Below are 25,839 nucleotides of genomic sequence, written 5' to 3' on the forward strand. Positions count from 1 at the left end.
AAAAGCAACATTTATTGGGTATCATTTTCAGCCCTGGCACTCTATTATTTCACAGGATACTTGGCAGAATACAGTATCTTTCTAGCCGGTGGTCTGAGCCTCATGGGAGACACAGAAATTAAGCAGAAAATTCCAAGCCAGTGTAATAAGGCGATAGAATGTCCCTTCAGCTTGAAGGATCGAGAAGAGAATTATACTAAAATAATCTTGAGTTTAGTACTGATGAGGAGTCAAGGGAAGAGTTGCATATTATTACAGGGTATTGGGATATGTGCTTTACTCTGTGGTCAGCACTGACAGTACAGGTGCCTCAGAGCTGATACCTTTGCCCATGGTAGGCATTATTAATCAATCCTTATTTCCCTTTGAATATGAATTTGAAAGCCTTCTTTCAAAAGACTGCTCCAAAATCTTGCAGTCACAGCATGAGAAATAATACTTTGAAATCAGTTAAATCTTGGTTAAAACAGCCTCACCCATTATGTGATGGATAACCTTGGGCAAGGAAACTACCTGTCTTTTTAAATCTAATCTTATTCTTCATAGAGCTCACATGACAATTAAGCAAAGTAAAGTAGGTACTGTTCTGCCTCAGACAGTAGTGGTGGGGGTATGATGTGATATAGCCACTTTGGAAGACAAATAATTTCTTTAAAAGTAGAACATAAGTTTGCCATATGTCCTAGCAATTGTATTCTGAAGTATCTACTGAACAAAAATATGAAAACATATATCTACACAAAAACTTGTATATGAATATTAATAGCAGTATTATTCGTAGTAGTCAGAAAGTGGCAACAGTCAAAATGTGCAGCAGCTAATGTGTGGATAAATAGGATGTAGTCTGTCTAGGCAATGAAAGTCATTCAAAAATAGAAAAAGAGCTGATACATACTACTACATAGACTAACCTCAAAATCATCATATTAAGTGAAAAAACTGGACATCACCACTCCATATTGTGGAATTTCCTTTATACATCAGTCGAGAAAAAAGGAAATTATACAAAGATAATAAATTCCTAGTGGTACAGGGCAGGGAATAGAAACAATAATTAATTGAAAATTGAGAGAGTCTTGTAAGGTGATGAAAATGTTATAAAATTTTATTATGATGCTGGTTACACAACTGTGCATATTGACTTAAAAACCATTGACTTGTACAGCTAAAACAAGTGAATTTTACATTCTATAAATACCTTCATGAAGCTGGTAAAAAGATGTATAAAGTTTTACCATGGAACACAGACACACAAGACACTGTTATTCCATCCCTTTCCATTCAGAAATTCTTCTCAGGCTCTTCTGTCACACAGCATGAAGTACTACCTCTACATAACTCTATTTGTAGTTATAGTTTGGTGCTGAATACTACCTGCTTCATGACATTGCTCGTTGTTTGATATTGTATAATGTAACTTTTCCATACATATTTTAATATTTCCCCAAAAGAAAGTGGACCCTCTTAGTATAAGGATAATCTCTTATTTATTTTCATATCTTCACCTTTGGCAGTTAGCCCTTAGCATGGCCCCTGGCACAAAGTCCAAATTCCAATATTTATTAATGAATTATTAACTACAATAGTAAAAAAAAAAAAAACAAACCACAAGAATTTCTTACTGACTGTGACTTTGGCTCAAAAAAGAGAACTAGTAACCAGAATGGCTACTTTCAAGTGAAATATGTTTTAGAAAAGAGAATGGCATAAAAGAAAGATGAATTTAGAGACACTACTGATTGAGGTTCAGTGTGGCTAATTAATTTACACTTTCATGATAGTTCTAGACACATCTACATTTTAGATTATTTTTATTTTAGCAAAGAAGCCCTTATTCAACCCAGGCTTTTGTGGCTAAGCATTTAGCAAAACAGACATTAAAGGAGTCAGAACAAAAATATTTAAAAGCTACTGTACAGTATTTTCTTTTTTAATGACAAATTGATATCTTCTAAAACAATCCAAAGAGTAGCATTTTATGTAAGAACAACCCTTAAGTCAATTAAATTAATTGATGTATGTATTAAGATCACCAGTGAGTTCACTGTCTTTCATGTAAACAGAAAAGAAGTAGTTGGAACAGCTTTGTAGAGACTGCTGTGGAGGTTTCTTTGAGCTCGTAAAGTGCTGCTAAACTTTTAATGGAGGCTTAAGGCAAACGCTGAAGATAATCCTTCCGAATTTTGCAGTTTTGTCCTATAATGAAAGGAAGAGAAGAGTGAATTAAACACCTGTTGCTTTACCTATCAGTACCCACTTCCCTTTATTTAGTGACAGGACTTTAATTTCCCCTTAGGAGCAAAGCCCTCCTCCTTATTTAGATACAATTGAGCCAACATTCATATGATCCGGGCTCACCTATTCAATGACCACCCTCCATCTTATGCAGGAATGGCATAGAATGTTAATCTAGCCAAGCCAAAATGGTAAAATTCTCATTCAGTTTTTGTGATCCATTTGGCCAGGCAGTCCAAGATCAAAGCATCAGCACAGACATCTGGCGGGGGATACCCTCTTCTTCCAAGATGGTGCCTTGCTGCTGTGCTCCCTGCCACTTTATGCCCTATTCTAAGGGTGTATATTAGTCAGTTTCCATTGCTGGGGCAAAATACCCAATATATACAATGTAAAGGAGAAAAGCTTTATTTTGGCTCCCGATTTCAGGGATTTCAACCATGGTTGATTGGCTCTAAGGCATAACATCATGCAGAAGGGCATAGTGGAAGAATGGCAAAAAGGAATAAAAGCACAGGAGAAGACCCAGGTGGACCTGATACAGGTCCCATCCTATGTGTGTCTATGACCCACCCAGACACACCTAAAACTGTGAGTCTCAAGTCAATCAAGTTGACATTTGAGATCACCACAGGATGTGAAAGGCCATACCTGTTAATACTTTGCGGATAAAGTTTCAACCTGAATTTGTGATGGGATCCTCCATTTAAATTATAGCAACAATGAACAAAACATAGCCAAGCTTCTGAATGATTGGAGAATATTTCATGAAAGAGATGCTCTGGGGGTTGAGGATATAGCTCAGTGCCATAGCGCCTGCCTGGCAAGCGCAAGGTCGTGAGTTCGATCACCAGTACCGCAAAAAAAAAAAAAAAAAAAAAAGAGATACTCTGGATGCCAGCACTTTGACTCAGGGGAATTTGCCCTCCATACTCTCTCTCAAAGTGTTTGTACATTCACAACAATTAGAATGAGACTTCAGAATCTAGTTTCACACTGGGAAGCAGATTAGAAGCCAGCAATTAGAAAAAGAAAGGAGTTTGCTAGGAGTTGATAATAAGAAGGGAAATCAGATGCCAGACATCCAACGAGGGAAAGGAGAGCAAGTTTTTAAAAAGATACCAAAAAACACAGCCACAGTAATTCAAAAGCTGAGTCATGCAGGGATGTCTATTCCAGGAATGCATATGCTTCCCTCTTGAAGCATATATATATATGTATATATATATATACATATATATATATATATATTCAACAAAGAATGTGCTAGACACTGACCTTAATTCATTAGGGAAAAGCCATATTGTGTTGAATGAACTTTTACTTAAGAGAGGAGAGGAAACATCTCAGAAGTGCAAATGCTCAGTAAATACACAAAAAAATGTTCAATATCTCTGGCCATTACAGTAATGTAAATTAAAACAATGCTAAGATTTTATCTTACTACATAAAGAATGGCTATCATGAAGAAATCAAACACTAACAAATGCTGGTGAGTCTATGGCGAAAAAGGAACACTTCTACCGTGCTGGTGGAAATGTAAACTAGTACAACCACTATGGAAATCAGTATGAAGATCCCTCAAGACTGAAAATAGAAATTCTATTCAACTCAGCTGTTCTCCTTCTGTATATCTTTTTGAAAGAGCTAAAGGTATAATATCTGTGGTGATACATGCACATTCATATTCATAGCAGCAGAACATATAATAGCTAAATCTTGGAAGTGGCCTATACATACATCAACAGACAAATAGATGAGAAAATGTGGTGTTACACACAAGGGAGTGCTGCGCTGCCATAAAGAAAGATAAACAAGTCATTTGTCAGAAAATGGATGCACCTTGAGACCATAATGTTAAGTGAAATAAATTAGACACAGAAACTTAAATATTGCAATTTCTCTTATGTGAGAATCACAAAGTATAAATAATTTAAAGAGGAAAATAAAGGATGGATAATAGGAAAGAAAGAGATAGATCTTTTGCAAAAGGGAAGGGTATCTAGAGCTGGAGCAGGGGAGGGGTTAGGAGAGGGGAAGTAAAAACAACTGAGATGTGTTTTGTACATGCACCAACTTCTTAAAATGAATGTAATTATGATAGACTACAAACAGGTAAGAATAAAAATATAAGGTAAAAATAAAAAAGAAGGCAGAATGGAAAGTGAATGATCATTTAAAATGTTCCTATAAGTAAAGCTAAAAAGAGAAGAAGTAGTCTGGATATTTGAAGGAATTTTTTTTTTTTTTTGGTTTTGGTTTTTCTCTGGTACCGGGAACCAAACTCACGACCTTGCGCTTGCCAGGCAGGCGCTTTTGCCGCTGAGCTAAATCCCCAGCCCCTATTTGAAGGAATTTTTAAAAGCTCTTGGAAAGTAATTTTTATGATATGGCTCATTCCCTCATGTTGCCTAATCACTGACTTCTCAAAAGATGCCCTACGCGACTAAATGCTACCATGGTGTGAAAGCAGAACAACCTACCCCAAAAGGCAGCAATGATTTTGAGGTAGTGTTGCAGCCCCTTTGAGGGCTCTTCACCCTGAAACCTAAAGCTTCTGGAATTGAATTTGAAAGAAAAATACCCACTTTGGCACCCCCTGCCCACTGAGGCACAGTTGCCAGAGCTAGATTGACTGCCAGATTTATTTCAGTCCGAAACTGAGAAAACCATCAAAGAAGAGATTTGTCGGCTCTGTCCATCTGAGAGAGAAGGGTATCAGGAGTAAGTGCTGAAGGATCAGCCCTGGGGAGCATGTTTCAGCTTTGAGCCTGAAAGTGTGTGTCAGGGCTCCTGTTTCACCATGTCTGGCTAATGAGTTTTTAGAGCAAGCTGCCTTGAAGGCTATTTTAAACATGATTCATTTCATTTGGGGTCCTGTCTCAGATTACTAGCCAAAATCTTAGGGTCATATAAGCCATAGAAACACCATGACGCAGAACAAAAATAAATCTTCATCATTGGATATCTCTGTCTGTCTGCCACTTTGCCTCTTCTATTTTTAAAGCAAGATATCACTAACATGAAACAAATACAAGATGGATAATATTACCCTGATTTTGGCCAATGAGAAAAAAAAGAGATACTACAATGTTTTGTTACTTCTCCTTATCTGTTCTCCAAACCCAACGAGCAAGTGAAAAAAATCCAGTTAATAGAAATCATATGCAAATCCATTACTGCCTAACTCCTAGAGTTCTTTTCGTTATGCTATGTGCATTATGATAAGTCCAAATAAAGACACAAGCCAAAAGCTGGGAGGGAGCACACAAGGGATAAGGCACAGTATCAGCCACATACTCAGTTTTACATGCAGAACGAGGAAAGCCTGTGAAGAACCACATGGTCCAAGGCCCTCCAAATATCCCCACCTGTAGGGCAAGGGCCCTCTGAATGCTTTCTCTATGTAACATTCTCTGGTCTCTCAAGGGTCCTCTCTGGTTTGGACTTAACTTTCCAACAACATCAGTGAGAACAAGGATTAACAATAACATTGACCCTGATACTCACCCGCTGTGTACTGAACATCACACTGGAGCCTGGACCCATCACTTCCTGCACAGCCTGTCTTTTAATTTTCAGGGTATGCATTTGGCTATGGGAGGATAGTAGGAGAGAAACAATTTGCAAAGTGAAAAGCACCATGGACAGACTAACCAAAGTGATCACTATTGTTGGTACTATTTATTTAATCCGGCTCCTGATGCTGAATGTCTCAATTTCACTTTCCTCTCAAGGCCCATCATGTTTTCCTCTAATCTACCTCTCAGATCCACCCTTCCCTCCAAGACCATGGCCACTGACTTAATTCAGAGACTTGTCATCTTGTACCACATCTCCTTCTTACTGATATCTCTGCCTTCTGCCTCCTTCCCCCTCCACTCATTCACCCACAGCAGCCAGATTTATTCTCGATATGAAAATCTGATCTCACTTCCCTCCATAAATCCATATGATAGATCACTATAATCTAAAAAACACTCCAAAACCTCTCCTGTGGTTGTTAGGTCCTAGGATCTTGCTCATACCTGACCCTACACACTCAATATTTGTGGTTCTCCAGTTCCCCAAACAATACAGACTCCTTCAAAACACAGTACACACCCAAACGCACCTTCAACCTGAATCACCCCCTGTCACCTTGTGGAGCAATTGTACATCCATCATCTGTGGCCAGTGAAGCTCAAATATCGCCCCTTGCGTAAATTATGCTCCTGTATTTCTTCTGCATCTGGCTCAATCACCATAGAGTTAATATTCTCCCTCTCTCCTCCCTCCATCTCCTCTTTCCTTCTTTGCAACAACCTGTGCATCCTTTGATTACAAAGTACTGATGACAGTTACAGTGCTGTTAATAATAATGACTAGTATTCTCTTACCCCTGTTTTGAGCCCAAAAAGCCTTATGTAAAATATCCCATTCTCACAACAAGCTCTTAATCATTTTACCAACATTGCCTTGTTTTTATAGATGGCTGCCCTAAGCTTGGATAAACAATTTAACTTTCCCAAGGTCACAGTTTGCAGAGGGGGAGGGGATAGATTCAACACTTCCTCTGAACCCTGAAATTACAGCCTTCCTCATAGTCACTGGTTTGCACACCTCCACCTCATTTTTCAGGTCTCTCTGTATGAAAGACATTATGTTTAGTGAAATTTAAAATTTAATTAATTAAAAGACGTCAAGCATTCAGTTCACCATCAGCTACACTGTCCACATGTCGGGAGCTCAATAAACATAGTGAGCCACCAAGATCTAAAACATTTGCATCACCACAGAAAGTTCTAGGGGGCAGTGCTGCAGCCCAGCAAAGCTATCTGTGGGGAGCCAGACCCTTGCTGTGCTGGTTTACCTTTTTGTACACATTATCTAAAATTTAACTGTGGTTTCTTTTGAGCAGACGAGATGACTATCTCTGGCATTAGATCCAACAGCCCCCATTACTGCCAGTCTCACTTTGGCATGTGTAGCTCTGACCGGGACTGCTCTCCGCAACGTTGACCCCAGTGCCAGGGAGAAGAGACGGCATGATTCCTCCATGCTGGAGAACACATCCTTAGACCCTCCACAAGAGCTGTTCACACAAATATCCTCACCGTTTGTTGTGGCAGGTTCATTTCCAATATGAAATTGCCCAGTTAGTCATCTATCTTTTTTCTTCATATTTGGATAGTACATGGAATCTTTTTCCTGATAAGCCTTCTACCAGTCTGAATCTGTCAAGAGTTCAGTTGGCTTTGACTCCCCAGTCCCAGCCTCCAGCCTCTTAAAATTGCAGGGCCAATTTTGTAATTATCAGCACCACCTCTCTTATTAATAAAACCATTGCCCTGCCTTCATCTAGTAGAATAAAAAATATCCTTAATAGCCAGCTCTATGTCGAGCTCTGATTCAAATGGCTTTATAAACCTTAGACAGAGTATTTACTGCTCTAAGCCTTTATTTTTCTTCCAGCTGTAAAAATGGCAGAAATAATGTTATTCACCTGAAAGGGTTATGGTGAGGCTAAAACAAGAAAATGTATATTAAGTGTTCAACATAGTGTATCATGTACAGAGTGTGCACTACTTAAGTGTTAATCATTCTTATACGTTTTTATTTTATTATTGGCTAGTTTCAAAATGTTATATAGCTCCATACCCTTTAATCTTTTCGAGGAGGTAACTTTTAGTGTTTCAGCTTTTCAGATGAGGAAAAAGCACAGGATAATTACAAAAATGATCCAAGGTCTTGGTGAGTGAGCCAGTGTTGCACTCTAGGTCTGATGAACCCCAGGACCCTACTTGCCCTCCTCCATAACGTATCAATTGCAATTTGCAAGAATAGCTTGAACCCCCAACCAGTCCACGTGGTGGCCAGGGCATCTGGAGTTAGTGGCGTGACTTGCAGAGAAAGTGCCAGGCTATCTGCAGTTTCTGGGAGGCATATCCTTCTGATAACTTCACAGAGGCCACCAGGGAGTGTTAAACTGCAGGCCTTCCTGAAACAGGCTGAAAACCATTAACAGAGAAGAACATTCCATTCTCTGCTACTGGGGACATTTAGATTAACACTTTGGAAAAGAACCAAGGAGGTAAATATCAGGAGGAGTCATTTTCTCCCAGCCACTCAGAGCAGGTAATGAAAAGAAAAATCACAGTCCTCTTTTCACTTTTAGATCCTTTATATGAATGTTACTCTAACCACACTGAAACAGCACAAAATTTACAACTGAACGAAAGTTTTCCCAGCCAAGACTCCTGGAATTCACAATGCTAGTGATGCTGAACATCTGCCATTACCTAAAAATCTGCACTTTCAAAGAAAACACCTGCAAATCCTGAGCTTCCTGCATCCTTCCCTGGGTCTCTGCCTCTGACCTGGGGCTCAAAAACTACAAGTTGGTTGCTCTGCACAAAATTTAGAAATTTCAGACTGGTTCTGCAGCTTAGGAGAAAAGCAGAATTACCTAGAAAAAATATTAACTGTAGCATCACACTTGGAGGAAGATAAAATTACACACACAATCACACATACACACACTCTTACCTGAAAGCATGACGATTCATTTCCATAAGAAACAAATTTGTTGTTGATGAGGATGGAGGCAGTTGCACATTTCATTACTAATAAGTGACGCCAGGGGCCTTATTACAAAATATTTCTAAACATACAAAATTCTGTAATAGGACCCCCAGGGTCCAGGCCCACGAACTGTGTACTCCGTTTGCTGTATATGCACAGCGGAGCGTTTCCACGGTAACCTAACCTAGTAGCGGGTGTGAGTGGTTCAAAACTGCTGGCGTGCAAAAACCCAGAAAGCCTGCCGACTTTATTTTTAGTCTTAGTCAGAACGGTTAGATTTCACGTTTCATCAGCATTTAGCTTTTGCTTCTGTTTCCCAACAAACACCACACACACCAGCATACGCCACCAGATGTCTACAGTTTTTCATGCAAATATTACATAGACACGCTCATCATTATTAACGCACATAATCACCCGGAGTTGGGAGGGATATCATTCACTGCCAGTTTGTGCTCAATCCCTTATGTTCAAGAGTCAAAAGGGAAACGAAGAGGGAATGAAACTGCCAGTGATCAGATACTTCAACAGAGAATAGAGCTCTCGGCCTGCCAAGAGGCTTCTAGTCTGAAACTCCTTCTGAGTTGACAGCACTCTTTCTCTTCAAGATCGTAGTCCACAAAGCCCACAGTTACGAGGACAGGCCACTGCTTACACCTCATTCAGCAGCTTCTAAAGATTCACACCCCACCCTGGTCCACCTTCCCATGGCTGATGGCTCATCGTCAGCCTTTAGGCCAGGAGTTGTATGGCACTCCTCTTGGTTTCTCCTTCTCTTTGTTCTCTGTCCTGGCAGTTGGTCCTTCAGCCTTGCCACCTCATGACCTTGTGTTTCTCTGCAAAAGAGGCCACAGACATGTAGCTGGCGGGGATTTTCAGGCTGCCAGGCAGGTTCTGCTTACACATTGTGTTTAAAAATAAAATAAAAGAATTAGCTGTTAACTGTTAAAAGTCAGGAGGTTTCCTCTGTAAGTCCAGATTTTCAACATGGAAGGAAGGAAGGCAGGAAGGAAGGGAGGCAGGAAGAAAGGGAGGAAATGGAAAGGGAAGAAGGAAGGAAGGAAGAAAAGAAAGGAAGGGAGAAAGGGAAGGAGAGAAGGAGGAAAGAAAAAAAGGGAGGAAGGGAAAGAAGGAAACAAGGGAAGGGAGAAGGAAGAAAAGGAGGAAGGGAAGAATGGAGGGAAAGAAGAGAGGAAGGAAAGAAGGAAGGAACAAAGGAAGGAAAACAGACAGACAGACAGACAATTTTTCTGGGCCACAGTGCCTGTTGCCTGCAATGGGAAGAGAGTACAAGTTCTGTCTTCCTTACACCGAAAAGTATGTTCCCTCACCACCCAGTTATCACTTCCTTTTGAAAATTCAGCCAAGCTTCTATCACGTATTTACCCATTTGAATCCTTTTAAGATCTCTGGTCTGTAATACCCTTCATTCCCATCTTGCGATAAAGAGGTGTCTTCATTGTGCCCCACCCCAGATTCTGACTTAAGCGGGGAAGGGGTCTTATACTTCTTAAGCTTTCCTTCCTCCCTCTTCCTAACCTCCCTCTTCTCTTCTTCCCTCCCTCTCACTGCCAATGTGCCTCCCACATATCCACCCACAGGAAATGAGCTGGAGGAAAGTCACATGGCTTATCATCGCGAGCATGTGGCAATTTTGGTTGAATGGCTGCTTTCCCCAAACAGTGTATGGGAGCATTCGCTTCTAATGCCATAGTTTTCTCATGTTTAAAATAAGCTTCACAGTGATAAAGTTCAAATTTGATAATGCATATTACAGACTTATCCCAAGCCTTGGCAAACAATCAAGAACACTTCCACAGGAAGCTGACCTGGTACAACAGGTAAGAACATGGGTCCTAGATTTGGAAAAAACTGAGTCCAGTTCTGGTTTGCTCCACTTACAGGCTGTCTGATCTCCAGCAGTGCAGTCTCTTTGAACCTCAGTGTTCTAATCTGAAAAGGGGTTTCATAGGAGCTGACTTCATAAGAATATCCTGAAAATTAACTAGAGAGCCTAAATACACACACACACACACACACACACACACACACACAAAACCAGTAACATGCAGTAAGAAAATTACTGACACTTTCAAATATATTCTTTTAGCAATCTTAAGACATATGATTGGGCAGTTGTGCAGAAAATTACAAATTGAAGCTATCACTTCAAAAATTGGTTTAGATAATACCAATATCTTCTACTGAATAAACAAATATCCCTCAAAATAATAAATATTTATTGACTCCCACCTGTTCTGTGTGTCAGGACTTGGGGTGGCTTGGCTGGCTGAGGAGAGCTGGGGGCCTATCTGGAAGTTTCAGTCAAGGTGGCAGCTCATAAAGCTTGTCAGGGTGGAGGAGCTATGATCAGAAGATTCACACACAAGCTGCACATTAGTGCTGGCTGCTGGGGAGCAGCTGCTGGGGAACAGCCTTCTCCAAGGTCTTCTTCAGAGGGCTGCCTAATCATCTGAATGATGGCGCCCAGAGCCAAAGTTCCAGGAAACAAAAAGAGAAGCCATGAAGCTTGTTATGGTGTAGCCTTGGGAGTCATTACCATCTCCTCTGTCCTCAGCTGTTTACCAGCCAGGCCCGCTTAGGTTGGGAAATCACCCAAGGCTGCAAATAGCAGGAAACAGGGATCACTGGGGCCATCTTGGAAGCTGGGTACCATATTGTGACTGCCACAGACCCATGCATAAGCAGTCTATAATATGAAGGATGATGTATGTTTAATATTTTATGATTTGTAAATATTTGAAATGATAAACATACATGCTTCAAACTGTTGGGAAAAGTTCAAGGGAGAGGTCAGAGAGTATCTGAAATTTGCAATGTTTTAAAAGGAGGAGAGAGGTTTAATAATTCATACTTATCATGAGCATCTGTGCAGGATTCTAGATATACTATCTGATCTTGAAGGTCTCATTCATTTATTTTATTTTTGTTAAATACCCATCAGATATCAGATACTGTTCTAGGTTCAGGTAATACAACAAAACATAGGTCAGGCACAATCTTTGCTTTTGTGACTCTTAACAGTCGGAGCAGGGCAAAAAATAAGCGTTTGATGAAGTCCAAATAATGAAGTAGGGATCTTATAAAAGTCACTTACTGAGTGCTTGCAATCATCTGGGCATGGTGGTGAGTGCTTCTGAAACACGGACTTCATTTAATTCTGCCACTTCCTCTAAGATAGGTGCTCTAAGTTTCTCTAATTTTATGTATGAGGAAGCTGAGGTGAAGTTGAGGTTAAGCAAACTGAATAAGTGACTCAAAGCTGTGCAGCTACCCAGCTTACCAGCAGGATAGGCTCCTGAGTACAACTGAGCAGTGGGAAATGAATGCCCACTCCCCAAATGCTGCACTGTACCAAGGAGCTGTGTTTCCCTGGAGGAAAGACGGTCTCTTCCTAGTTCACAAAAAGGTGGTGTGTATGCTATAATTGACCCTTGTAGTAAAATGTAAGCATTAACTGCCCTGTTATTCCCCAGACTTTTCTGTGATAAAAGTTGAGTTGATAATGAGAAGGAGCTAGGAGGTGACAAAGAGGAACCAAGACCACTGTGGTGGCAGAGGTGGATTCCATTTAAACTGTTTTTGGTGGTGAGGGGGGAAGGGAGTTGGCTAGGTAGTCTACTGACAAACTGTGGGAACAGAAACATACCTGCATGCTTCTAAAGAAGTTTTCTAGAGAGAATAAAAAGCATAGGTAAAAGGACAAGATTCCTTCCTCCTCTTCCATTCCTTCATCGGTTCAACAGCTGGTATAAAGGGGATGAGCAGTGTAGACACCCTGGTTGGAGAGGAGGTGGCAAATGGCTCGGGGGAAGAAGATATCTACACAGGGAGAGAGAAAGGAGTGAGTGTGTAGAGCCTGGATGGAAGAGGTATCACCATGCAAGGCTACTGTTACCAACTTTCTCTCTCTGGGTTCTAGTTCAGAACAGTTTGAGAAATGAAGTCCGTGAAAAGGACAGTGGGGAAAGACGCAGGTGTAGGTTATTAGAGTGAACAAAGAAAAAGCTCTCACTAGCCAAGAGGGGCTCCAAAGGAGGATGGTGAGGTGCTGTCCAAGATCAAAGATGTATACGCACTTTGTTGGGCTATTTCCTGAAAATGAAGCAATGTGGTTGCTATGTTTAGCTAGGCTCCTGATATCTGCTGTCTTCTAGCTTCCTGGGGCCCTTTCAGTGAGCCTCTTCCCTTGTGTTCTACTTTTCTGGGTGCTTATCTCCATTTTCTCATGTCCCTGTCCTACTTGCCTATTGTTTGTCTATCTCCTGGTCTCACTACAACCCTGTGCAAGCCCTACTAGGGAGAAATGATCTTGCCACTGGAGGTACTGGCCCCAGCAGGGAGACAGGCATTCCTAGTAAGACACCTTGCTGGGGGTAGCAGCATGCTCGCAGGACAGGGGAGCATCTATGAGTAGCCTGGTTGGCATTGAAGTGCCAGGGTGAAGCAAGAGGAGGAGACGTCATTGAGGATAGAGTGATCAGTGTGTGGGGCAGGAGGGACCCACTCGTGTAAGGAGAGCACCCTTTGATGTGAGCCATAGCCAGGGTGACAGGAAGCTGGATATAGATAGAGAGAGAGAGACAGAGACACACAGAGAGACAGAGAGAGAGCGAGCCATGGTTAGTAGAACTAAGTTCTTGCTCTGTTTTCATAGCTCACCAGTTACTGATGCTCTGTGTCCACAGAGATTTGAAAATAATCAGAACTTTTGTTTCATAACCAATCACTGGGTGCTTGGCATATCCAGCACTATCAGAAACAAATCAGTGTTTGCTTCTCTCTCCTCACAACACAGGTTTTGTATCTCTGAGAAAGCACTCCCTCCTTTCAGGTTCACTTGGCCTCTGCTTCCTTATTCTCCAGTGGGCTGGTGCCTCTGCAGTGGCCTCCTCTAGAGAGGGCGGTAAGGTAATTTATAGTGCTTTCTGCCAGAATCTGGCAAATCCTTTAGTGGATTCTTAAAAATTCATGAGAGAGAAAGACAGAGGGAGAGGGAGAGAAGAGGAGGAAAAGAAGAGAAGGGAAAGAAATACTAAAGAAAAGTAATGTTTTTTAAATGGAAATGATTGGTACTAAGGAGTCATATTTGAAATGCTATTTTTAATCTGCAGCATTTAGCACTAATAACTTGGTAGACCATGGACTGTATTACTTTGATGAAAGGCTTTGTTTTTTCAAAACAAAAAAGTAGTCTTTTTTAACAATAGCAAAAAAGTGTAAAACAAAGGATAGAATACTCAGCTGTGGAGATAATACTAAAAAATCAAGTTTTTAATACATTTAATAAATGTGCTTTCTAGTATCTTTTTTTTTTAAAAAAAAAAAAACCTGTACTTTGAAATTATTTTAGATTCAGAAAAAGTTGAAAAAACAGTACAAAGAATTCTCATGGCGCAGTGATCATGATCATGAAATTACTGCTTCTAACTAATCTCCAGGCCTTACTTGGACTTCACTGGTTTTTCCAATGCCTCTTGGTTTTAATGCTTCTTTTCTGTTCCAGGGTCCAGCCCTTAAATTGCATTTGAACACTTTTGTTTTTGTTGCTCCCTTGAAATTGTAATAATTCCTGAGGCTTTCTTGGTCTTTCATGACTTGGATGCCTTTGGAGAATATTTTATAAAATGCCTCTCAATTTGGGTTTACCTGATGTTTCCTCATACTTTTTGGGATGCTTTGCACTTTGGGCAAGAGTACCACAGGAATGATGCTCCTTCTTCAGTCAAGCACCTCAGGGTTAACATGTTGACGTCCCATCAGTGGAGACAGTTGCTCTGATCCTTTGTCTCATGCAGTGTCTGTTGAGCTTCTCCACTTCAAAGTTGCTGTTTTTCTCTATATAATAGTAAGTATCTTGAGGGAAGACAGTTTGAGATCACACAAACATTGTATTGTCATCATGCTTTTACCCTCTGTTCTGAGCATCTATTGATGGTTCTTTTCATCAACAATTCTTAATATAATGGTTTATATAGTGCCTGGGATCTTCTGGAAGCATAGGCAACCAGGTACAACTCATTAACTTCCTCTAAGAAAGTTATATATCGCCTAAAACAACCTATTCCGGGTCTCATAGAAATGGTCAAAACCAAATAATCTCTAGGTTTAATAATCTTCTTCAGCTTCTGCCAAGTCATTCTGAGGTCAGCAGAAAAACCATTATCCATCTTTGTATATCTTCTGCCTGTTTTTTTTCACCCTGGACCATAATGAATGATATAGGTGGAGTTTAATGAGTAGAAAACAGAGAGGTTTATGGCTAAAAACAGATATGCCTAAGGAATCTATAAAGCCTCTTCCTCAAAGTTCACAAATAAAAGACAGATCCATTGAAGAAAATATACACAGTGTCAATGCCCTTAGTGAACCAAAGGTCACAAGCACTGTATAAAAAGCAGCTACTATGTGTGAGATGGAGAAGTGCCTAACTAATTTTTCTGGGCTACAGGGGATGGTGCAACTTAGCTGGTGGCTGTCTGTACCTCTCCCCTGCTCCCCTTTGCTCCCCCTTGCACCACAATGAGCAGGATCAGTTTGCTTCAGTGTCCTCCTTGGCTACCTAGCATTTCCTCCCTGGCTGTCAAACAGCCATTCTCCACTGCAACATGAGTGCAGCCAGACAGGCAGTGTGGTATCCCTTCCCCAGCCTAACCCATGCTGTGGAGTTTGAAGACAGAGATCACTCTGGAGTGGCTATGATTAGGAAAGGAGGGGTCTGGGCCCCTTATTTGCATATCCAGCATTCACATCAAGCCTTCTAAAGCATTCCCTGGTTTCAGCACTCTCTCTCACTGAAACAGGCTTATAAGCTCCTACGTAAGTAACACTTCCCAGACATCCTTGGGTTTTGGCCTAAGAGAGCTCCCGCCTGTGTATTAGTTCCCCTATGTTGCAGCATAGACCTCATTAAAATACTTGCTTCGTTCCTTTGAAACTCTTTGTGATTTATTTTTTTGGTAGTATGGGCTCCAAAAGTCCTGGAAATCTACGTAGGATTTTTATCTTGAATAGTGTGGACAAAGTAAATAAACAGAGCTGTTAACACTAAAGGACTCCAAAAACCAATAGCCAACAAAAAACAGCAGCCAATGAAAATGAATGGCAGTAATTCAGCACACAATAGAGTTAACCTGTGTTGTCCAATGCACTCTAGCATCAGATGGTGATAGCTGGCAGTGGCAGTGACCAGCAGCTGGCAGTGTCAACTGTTGGCATCCAGTATTACCTGGTATCATCTGGTGACCTCAGGACTACTAACAGAGCTGCACGGTGAAGATTCATGATTTACATCTGCACTGAGCAAAAGCACCTTAAGCTGATTGCAACACTGGACATGATGGTACTAGACTGTAGTCTTAGCACTTGGGAGGCTAAGGCAGAAGGATGACAAATTCAAGGCCAGCGTGAGCTTTGTAGCAAGTACAAGGACAGGTTGGACTACATGGTAAGAACCTGTCTCAAAACAATGCAAAAATGTTGCAGAGCTTCAGCATACAAAATGGTAGGAGTTCAACAACCGTTCTTATACTGCATATTGTTTTCAGATCAGTCATTCTAATTACCAAATTCAAGTGTGTAAAACTGGTCAAGAAAAAAGAAAATTTTAAGCATTGACTGTTCCTTTCAATAAACCACATACATCAGCAATACACCTATTCCAGCTATCCTATGGTTTTTTAAAATTTATTTTTATTTATTTATTTTTATTTTTTACTTGTTACTGTCTTTGCTTGTTTGATCAATCTTACATTCTTATGTCTAATGTACTGAGCAACTTCGTTGAAGATAATGGCATGTAATATAGCAACCATTGTGAATTTCTATCATTTTGTCTTGAGGTAATGTACCATCTTTGATGTTTTTGAGTTGCTTTGATTTTGTCTTCATTGTTGTTTTGTCAGTTTTTTTTTAACTTTTAAAATTAAAAGGAAATGTTTAAAAGGTTGTTGTTAAACTGAGCACACACCTATAATCCCAGCTTTCATGAGACTGAAGCCAGAGAATTACAAAATCAAGAACATTCTGGCAGCTCAGTACTAGAGAGTTTGCCTAGTATTTGTGAAATCCTGGATTCAATCCCTAGTACCACAAAAAGAGGCAAAAAACCCAAAAAAGTAGTTGCTACTCAAGTTCAGCTGAATTTTCTTGCAAGTTTGTTTATTGTTTTTGTTTGTTTGATGCTGGTGACGGAAACCAGGGCTTAGCAAATATTAATATATACTCTATTACCAAGCTATACTCCCATTCCTCTAAGAGCTTTTAAAAACACCTTTACTGAAAAATTTTCCTAAGAAATTTTAAAAGTTTTGTGAATTGTGTTTTGTGTCTGGATGTCCCCCCAGAGCCTCATGCGGTCATGAGGGTGGGCTTTTTAGAGGCAGCTGAATCTAGATTGTGTGGTTGATTTGTAGTGCAATGCTGAAATTAAGACTGCTGAGATTAAGGCTGGGTGATTGCTGGATTAGTATACTGATTTGATTGGCACTGCCCTAATCTCAGCAGTCTGGGTAAGATACAAGGAGCAGAAAGAGGTTTGTTTTTCCCCTTTTGCTCTTGTTACTTTTGCTGTCTTCCACAGCTTTGAAATGTTGCCCTTCTGCCACGTGCCACCCTACCTTGGAGCCAACCAGTTATGGACTGAAACTTCTACAAACTGAGCTGAATAAATTTTCTCCCCTTTAAGTTTGGGGTTGAATATTTTGACTCAGCAATGAGAGAAAAGGAACTAAGACATGAATCTTCTGTTTTATTAACAGTACATGGCTGAATTCAAATTTAAATGGTTTCAGAAAATCCAGTTAGAACAAAATCTGAGCTGGTCATGCCAAAAATTCTCCATGAGGGCCCTGTTGATTTGCAAGGTGTGAGTTTATGATCGCTGACAAAATTTTCTTTGTATGATCCCAGAACCTCATCAGAAGTGATAAAAACCATCTAACATTTATCGAGGTTTCTCTGATCATTTGATGTACATTCTAGATACTGCTTATATTAAACCATTACATCTTAAGCATTGTTTTATGAAGTGGGTACAATTATTAACCTCATTTTAGAGATGAGAAAATTGAATCATGGAAACCTAAGTTATCTGTCCTTGGTAACACAGTTGTTAAGTGATGGAGCTGGGATTTAACAACAGGCATTGTGATCCAGAGAACCTGCTCTATGCCAACTAGCTTTGGGGGAAGTCTCATTCTATATGAGAATGCTTTGATCTCAAAGTGTGTTTAATCTTTTTTTCCTATCATATTGTCCATCCTGACTCCTGACTTTGCATCCCATGCACACCACAGTCAATTTTGGGTACTTGTATACAGCCTAATTATTCAAAGAAAGGTTCATTATATTAGATTCAACTCTTTAATGCTTTCTCAGCCCCAAAGTTTGACCAGAACTATCAAAAGGGAATTGGATTATCTCAGCCAACTTCTTATGACTATGTTTCACATCATGTAATGTTGGTTCTTTACCCGTGTGTGGGGTTTCTCATCTGTCCCCAAAGTTGAAAGACCTTGCTATCTTGGACGTTAGTTTTCCATTTTGTGGACTAAAAAATTAGGTAAGCCTGGGTAACCTCCTTCAATGCTGATCTCAGTCATTTGGCTACATGTTTTAGTTCTTTTAATCCATGAATTATTTGTCACTCCTTATCTTTGCATTCAGGAGATAGTTGAAAAATACCTTGATCCTGAAGTAATAAATTTCCCTCATGAATCAAGTTCATCCACTGTCACCCCAAGAATAGAATGCCCAGGATACAGCTTAGCAAGCTGGCATAGAGCAGGTTCTCTGGAACACAATGCCTGTTGTTAAATCCCAGCTCCATCACTTAACGACTGTGTTATCAGGGACAGACAACTTAGCTTTCCATGATTCAATTTTCTCATCTCTAAAATGAGGTTAATGATTGTACCCACTTCATAAAACAGTGCTTCAGATGAAATGGGTTAATATAAGCAGTATCTAGAATGTACATCAAATGATCAGAGAAACCTCGATAAATGTTAGATGGTTTTTATCACTTCTGAAAGAAGTAAAAATTCATTCGGGAAATGAAACAAGATGGGTAGACAGGAAAACAATGCACTGATTGAGCTGAGAGAGGAAGCTTTCATTTTATGTTGTATATTATTTTTTTCTGAGTTAAAGGAAGAACAGAAAGATCCAGCACACTCTTCCATCTCAAACCAAGCTGGCATCTCCTGTTTTTATCTTTCATGTCTGGAGCCTGAGTCTCCAAAGACAGTCATGAAGGGATTGTGTTTGACGGATCAATCAAAAGCAGCCCCCTTGCTTGTCTTCTGAGACTCTGAATTAAAACCTCCAGGCAGGATTCTGGGAGGATGGGACCAGCAAGGGGGCGGGCAGCTACTCAAGGCTGAGTGGGCTTTGATGGCAGAGAAGCAGCAGAGATAAAAGGGCTCCTCCCAGCAGAGCTGAAATTAAACAGGAAACATTTCATTAGGCCTAGTCCCAGGAAGGGTGCTTTGGGTGGTGAGAGGAAGTGGAGGGGACAGATCCCACAAATGAACTTAGGTGGCAGTGTGCAGGTAAAAGCTCACCTGAAAATCAGCTCCTCTGTGCAGACTCTGTTGGTTTTACTATCACTGCAGTGACCATGCAGCTGCTCTGCCGTGGGACATGGGGAAGTGAGCAAACTCCAGAATCTGGCATTTGGGGGTACCTGGCAACCTTAATCCACCTCCTTGGCTTTAGTATGTCCTTCCTTTATTTTTCTCTGTTTCATGTTCAGAGTTATTAAATGTTCCCATTGGTCCAGGCAGTCACCAATTTCAAGCACATCTTGTGTTACTTCTGCTTGGACCTCTTTCCCCCATTTCTGGATGTAAGATCCCCCACATCATTCAAAATCCAACTCAGATACCACTTCTAAATGCCATATATCATTTTAAATGCCCTCCAGCTTTGGTCAGCCATGCGCTTCTCTGAGCTCTGTACCAGCCTTTCCTTTCCCTTGGACTTTGATCTCTGTATCAGCCTTTCCTTTCCCTTGCACTTTAGCCTGGGCCAGGAGCTCATAGGTCAGGCATAGGTCAATAATTCATCCTTTTCCTCACCACATTTTATCTGTAGGTGGAAGGAGATGAAATTATTTCTTACATTTCACATCAAATTGAATCAGAGTATGTTAGGGTTTAAAATGACCTTAGGCCTCTATCTAAAATGACCTTAGGCTTTCTCTATCAGAGGTGGCAAATTTATAGCACCTGGAGTACTGTTTGCCACTCCAAGAATTCTTCTCTTCTACTGAATCTGGCCTTAGTATCCTCATCAACACAGGGTTCCAGATAGGCGCATTCAACATCCATAAACTTAGAGAAATCTAGGGGGACCCAAACATAAAGCCCATATGGAAGGGATAATTACAGAATGACCTACAGGGACAAAATATTTCATTAGGCCTTAGTTTCAGAGTACATGTCCCATAAAGATCTGTGGCAATGTACAATTGGTCACAAGAGCTTATGGATTAAATATGAGTGCCAGCAAACCTTGGGGTTTCTTGATGTGTTCAGGCAGTTGTTCTGGATCTATTGGGCAGAGAACCAGCTGAAGTCACAATGCTGAGGGTTCTCGGCCCGCTCTCCAGATTCTAGACCTATGCTAGTTCACACACTCAGAGCCCCAAATGGCCCTGAGATGTGACCACAGGTGCATTGGAAATAAGTAGGGCCATTTACCAGCAAGACTGTAAATAGGACAAAAGTAAATATCTTTTTTAGGAGGTGGCATTAATTGATATTGATTATGAATGCAGCAAATCCACAAAGACACAAAATAAAATAACATAAAGCAAAACAAAGCATGTTTGATTTGGGATAGATGCTAAGACCTATGTGCCACATCTTACCTAACTCTGTGTTACCTCAATTATGTAGGATGAAACCAAAATCTAAAGGAGGAAACTTATTCTAACCATGTCTGAGAACCAGACTCCTGTCTCTCAGATCTCCGGCTAATGACATTGTGGTCCACTGTATTGCTTCCTCAATCAGGATTTTAGGTGCCTGGGTGCATTTGAATAAGGATGGGTGTGGGTACAAAACTAAATTCCAATTTGAAAACAGAAATATTGTGAAGAAGCAGTATTTCCCAAGATTGTTCCATTTAATTACATGGAATATTAATATTTGTAATGAAAATTCAGGAATCTTTTATCTAATTGTTTTAATTGGTCTGAAAACAAGACATATGCTTTAAATATTGTAAGAGGCATTGTGACTTTTTCAAGAGGAAAATATAGTATTCAGAATTTTTCAAATGATTTAGCTAATAGGTCTGTTTTGGCAAGGATCACTTTCATAGGAATAGTAGGTGACAAAGGCAACTTTGAAAAATGCTGATGAAAATAAAAGAACAAGGGTTTTGTAATCTGTCTTTGATTTTTGTACTTGCTCTGAAACTTATTTACTGTGTGTAACTGCACTGGTATCTTGACTTCTCTGATCATCAGTGACATTTTCTATGAAACAAGTATAATAACGATGTCACAGAGTGGTTTAATGGGCTAATGTGCCCCAAGTGATTGATGGTTGTGGATCACTAATAAATACTAATTCTTGTGCCTGAATCCTTATGTATGGGTGGGCCAGAGAGCTGTGTTCCCCAAAACAGAGCTAGTCTCTTAAATTAAAACTATTTTCCCACTTTTAATTGCTATGTAAACACTTTGGCTTTTGACCCTCTTTTATTCAGCATTTATTCAAAATGAACTTTCTCTGCATGCTAGAGATGATATAATGTGTTCATCAGAACATCTCATTTTTCTTTTGAGAGTGCAACCAGGCTATTTCCCTCTGAGTCTTGCAATACCCACATTACTGAGATCTTAGCATCATAATGTAGGTGGAAAGAACGTGCATCCTCTTTGTGCTTTGGACCTGAAAAGATATGCTTAATCACCTATGTTATTTTTCGCTTGTGTGGCTGGTTGGTAACTACAACTTCTGAGACAGTGAAACTCTCAGACACAGTAAGCTCCAAGAAGGCCTGCATCATCTGGGTACCACTTGGAGGAAACTCTTTCAGGAAGGTGACAATTTACACACATCAGCATTAGATCTTGCATAAATGAGAAAATAATAACCCCAAATCTTACAGCATACTAAATCTTCAAGGTTGTACTGCATGGTTTTTTGTTCTGTCAACACAGACTAGCCTAAGTGCTCTCAATCTTGGCACTATTGATGTTTTGAATTGGATGCTTACTTGTGTTAAGGGCATCCTGTGCACTCTAAGATATATATATATATATATATATATATATATATATATATATAGAGAGAGAGAGAGAGAGAGAGAGAGAGAGCTCTACCCACTAGATGCTACAGTACTCCTCTCCGTTGTGACAGGTAACACTGGCTCCAGATGTTTCCCAGGGTGCTCTGCGGCAGACAGTACCATTCCCAGTGGGAATTACTGGTCGGTGCTGCTGACAGAGAGGCTATGTGCACACGAAGAGTCCTAAAGTCTTGAAGGCTTATGGAAATACTGTACAAATTGAACTATAGATTCCACAAAGTACTTCAGAAACTGACAAAGATGCAACTGCTTGGCAGTGTTCTAGCTTCTAACAGAGTCATCAGTACAAATGTAATCCATAGATCCTTGAGGATGATATGTCCACGGAGGGAAGAGAAGTAAGTCCGGTCAATCTAATAATTGTGATTTGACTTTCAAAGAAACTGAAAACCTCCTGCTAAAGATCGGGTTTCCTACATCAACATCAGGCCAATTTCTCTTCTCATACTGTTGCCTGAGGGGTCTTAGGAGGAGAAGCCAAAGGCCAAATTCTTTTTCTAATATACTCAGTATGTTAACTGTCATTATTGGATGGAAGCAACAAACACAACAAACCATCAGAAGGTTCCATAATTAAGTCATTTTGAAAGCATTTGAAAAATCAGCTTAAACTAGATTCTTCCCTGCAGGGAAGAACGGGGTTGTACGTTTGTGAATCCCAAAGAAAGGGAGAGAGTGAACCCTACTTCTCCAACTTATCCGATCCTTATCTCTATTCTCAAAGCAAAGTTAATGTTAGGTTATGTACACAGGGAAGCATGGTAATCAGGGCGGATGAGGATAAGCATTTCTCACATTAGCTTGGAATCACACTGCCTGAGATCCAGCCAGCTAGATGCATGCATATTTGAAGCTTCATTATCGTCTTGGTGCAGAGTGGTTATAGAAACACCACCCACCTCAGGTTGATGACCTACAGAGTACCATCGAAATCATTAGCGTTGAAGTGAGAGGGACCTTGGCTGAGGCTCTGAACTTGACTGCCCAGCTCTCTAAACTTCAGTTCCTTTAAAATGGAGACAATAGTATTTTCCTCAATAGAGCACCTGTGAACTGCTGGGCAGGGTGGTTGACATAAGAATTGCTGGATAAAGGCCTGCTATTCTCATTAACATCACCACTGTAGATACTACGTGGAAATCTCTGACAGAAAGAGTTTTCCTACCTAATTTGCCTAGTAATCAATCAAAAATCCAAAGGGACTGTCGAGTAAAATGTTAAATAAATCCTGAGGAGTAACGATGAAACATTCATAATATATGCTCTACACTAAAACATCTTTACAACTCTCCAAGGGATGTATCTTTTTAATGTAATATGTGAGGAAATGCTATGGGGTGTGGGGGTAATATTGACCTGCAGGCCCTTTGGCAGTGACTTTTAAATGTGGGCACTGGATGCCAGAGATCACGTTAGAGCTCAGCGCTACAGCACTAGAGGGGAAGAAGCTATGACTAAGCCTCAGGCAGCACTCCCAGGTTGGTATCGTTTGTTGTAATTTCATTACCCTAAAAGCTTCCTGGATGCACAAAGCTCACTCCCCACAGAGTTAGAAGGCTATGAAGTGCTTGAGAAATATGAGTGTCATCCATGAAAGTACAAGAGGCTCATTTTTCCTAAAGATTTTGTCCCCAAATGGTAGACTGGACAAATGGCAATTCATCATATCCCACCTCGAGAGCCTTCTCCTTGCATTGCTACAATTAAACTCCAAAACAATGCAGGCTTACTGATGTCTCCTATGCCAGGTGCTACATAGGAATCTCAAAGAGTAATTACCGTGATTGGCTCTTCAAACTTTCATTACAGTTTTGTTGTTAGTCTTTATGTTCTGACCAATCAGCACACCAAGTGGCAATATAACGCAACCCTTCTATGTTGCAAAAGACAGAAATTTAGTTCAAATTGACCCAAGCAAGAAAGGACATATACTGAGGACTCCATGCCTAGAACCTGCTTAAGGTATAGCTGGATCCAGAGCCTCAAATGTGGATATTGAGACTGTTGTTTCATTCTCTTTTCTGTATTTTTCTCCTTCCTTCTTTATTTTCCTGTTGATTCCTCCTCTCATTGACAAGAAGGTTGCCAGCAGCTCTGGGCTTGTATTTATAGCCCCCTACCACTGGAACTATTCTGGAGACAGTAAACCCTTCTTTCTGTCTGCTTCAGAAGTAGAACATGTATTGATCCGATTATACAAACTTGAGCCATGAGTTCATCCTTAAACCAATCACTGAAGTTCCGGGTATAGAACATGCAGACTGGTTGCCTTGGGTCAATGTCCTATGCTGATATGATTTTCCTAAGGAGAAAAACAAAAGTAAGAGAAATATATACCACACAGGCAAAAATCAAAAACATTTGAGAACTGCTTCAAACCTTCCTATCCACTGCTATCTTTAATACTGGAAAATTTGCCTATATTTTATAGATGAAAGGACTGAAGCTTAGGACAGTGACATATCCAAACTTACCAAATATTAAGTGCCTGGATTAAATTCAGACTGTCAGCCTCTGAATGCACTCCTAAATACAAAAGATTTCTGAAAAGAAAACTTTTATATACATCCTTTTATTTCACTTAATTTTAAAAAATTTCTTGAAGGTTCAAATTTAGGGAGAAAATGGTTGATGGGAAAAGCAGAGGGGAAAATTCCACTGATGTTATTTATTCATTCCAAATCCACTGGACCTTGGGTCTGAATCCAGCTAAGTGCTTCTCAGTCCATGATGACCTCTGAATGGAGCTCTTTCGCAGTGCTCCATTCTGGTTATTTTCCAGTGAAGTATCAGGGCCAGTCTATCAATTATGGTTCTTAGTTTAAGCAACAGAAATGAGCCATTGCTCTTTTAAGCAAAACTGGGATTTATTGATAGACTACTTGGGTTTCTCATGGAATCACCAGAAAAGATGGAGAATTAGACTTAAGAGAAAAGCAGAAAGGGAATTAAACAGACTGCCTCCTCTGAAAGCACAGTCCAGAATTCAGTTGGTGACAGCATCCCTGATGTTAAATGCTAGCTAGCTATCTTGGCTAACCCTAAACAGTGCAGGTTCTCTCTGCAAAGGCCTTAAACTTGTTCTAATGTCAGAGCTGTGTGCTCTTACCTTCTCAGGATGGAGGTGAAACAGCTGGAGTGAGCTTCTGGGACTCTCCAGCTCCCTGTTCTGGAGATATGCCTGATCACTGAATCTAGACCTTGAGTCACACTACAGAGGATGATTTGCCTCCAGAAGATATTTGGCTGGCACAATAGGTGAGTGATCCTGCTGGGATGTCATCCTTAGAAGCCAATGACTTTGCTAAACACTGCACAAAGCACAAAACAGCCTTCCACAGCAAAAGACTATCTTGTCTAAAATGACATCTATACTAATAGATGAAGGAAATTTTGGAAAAATGAGTTTTCTAAAGAGATTATGTTCTACAAATTAGAAGATGCAGAAGCCACCTTAACTTTGACAAAGGGGCTAAACATGTTCACTGGAAGAAAGATAGCCTCTTTAATAAATGGTGCAGGGAAAACTGGTGCTTTACATGCTGAAGACTAAAACTAGACCCATGTTTATCACCATGCACTAAATTAAAGTCAAAATGGATCAAATATCTAAATATTAAAGCAGAAACACTAAATCTACTAAAGAGAAAATAGGTCAAAATCTTGAAAAGATACGGGTAGGCACAGCCTTCA

General features: G+C 40.3%; 2 long non-coding RNA genes across 4 annotated transcripts; both read right to left on the minus strand.

Annotated features, from left to right (window-relative positions):
- Nucleotides 1-1,079: 1,079 nt before the first annotated feature.
- Nucleotides 1,080-9,323, minus strand: LOC102020722. Its single transcript, XR_262134.2, has 3 exons — nucleotides 8,764-9,323; nucleotides 5,746-5,830; nucleotides 1,080-2,196 (listed from the first exon to the last, which is right to left on the minus strand). It is a non-coding gene; the product is annotated as an uncharacterized LOC102020722 (long non-coding RNA).
- Nucleotides 9,324-18,919: 9,596 nt separating this feature from the next.
- Nucleotides 18,920-20,404, minus strand: LOC102020291. Of its 3 annotated transcripts, XR_262133.1 has the most exons (3): nucleotides 20,337-20,372; nucleotides 19,386-19,452; nucleotides 18,920-19,259 (listed from the first exon to the last, which is right to left on the minus strand). It is a non-coding gene; the product is annotated as an uncharacterized LOC102020291 (long non-coding RNA). The 3 variants fall into 3 exon arrangements; XR_262132.1 differs by lacking the exon at nucleotides 19,386-19,452 and having other exon boundaries at nucleotides 20,337-20,404; XR_262131.2 differs by lacking the exon at nucleotides 20,337-20,372 and having other exon boundaries at nucleotides 19,386-19,907.
- Nucleotides 20,405-25,839: the final 5,435 nt, after the last annotated feature.

Source organism: Chinchilla lanigera, unplaced genomic scaffold (assembly GCF_000276665.1).
Source record: "Chinchilla lanigera isolate Chin_1 unplaced genomic scaffold, ChiLan1.0 scaffold00041, whole genome shotgun sequence".
In the NCBI taxonomy this organism is placed as follows: domain Eukaryota; kingdom Metazoa; phylum Chordata; class Mammalia; order Rodentia; family Chinchillidae; genus Chinchilla; species Chinchilla lanigera.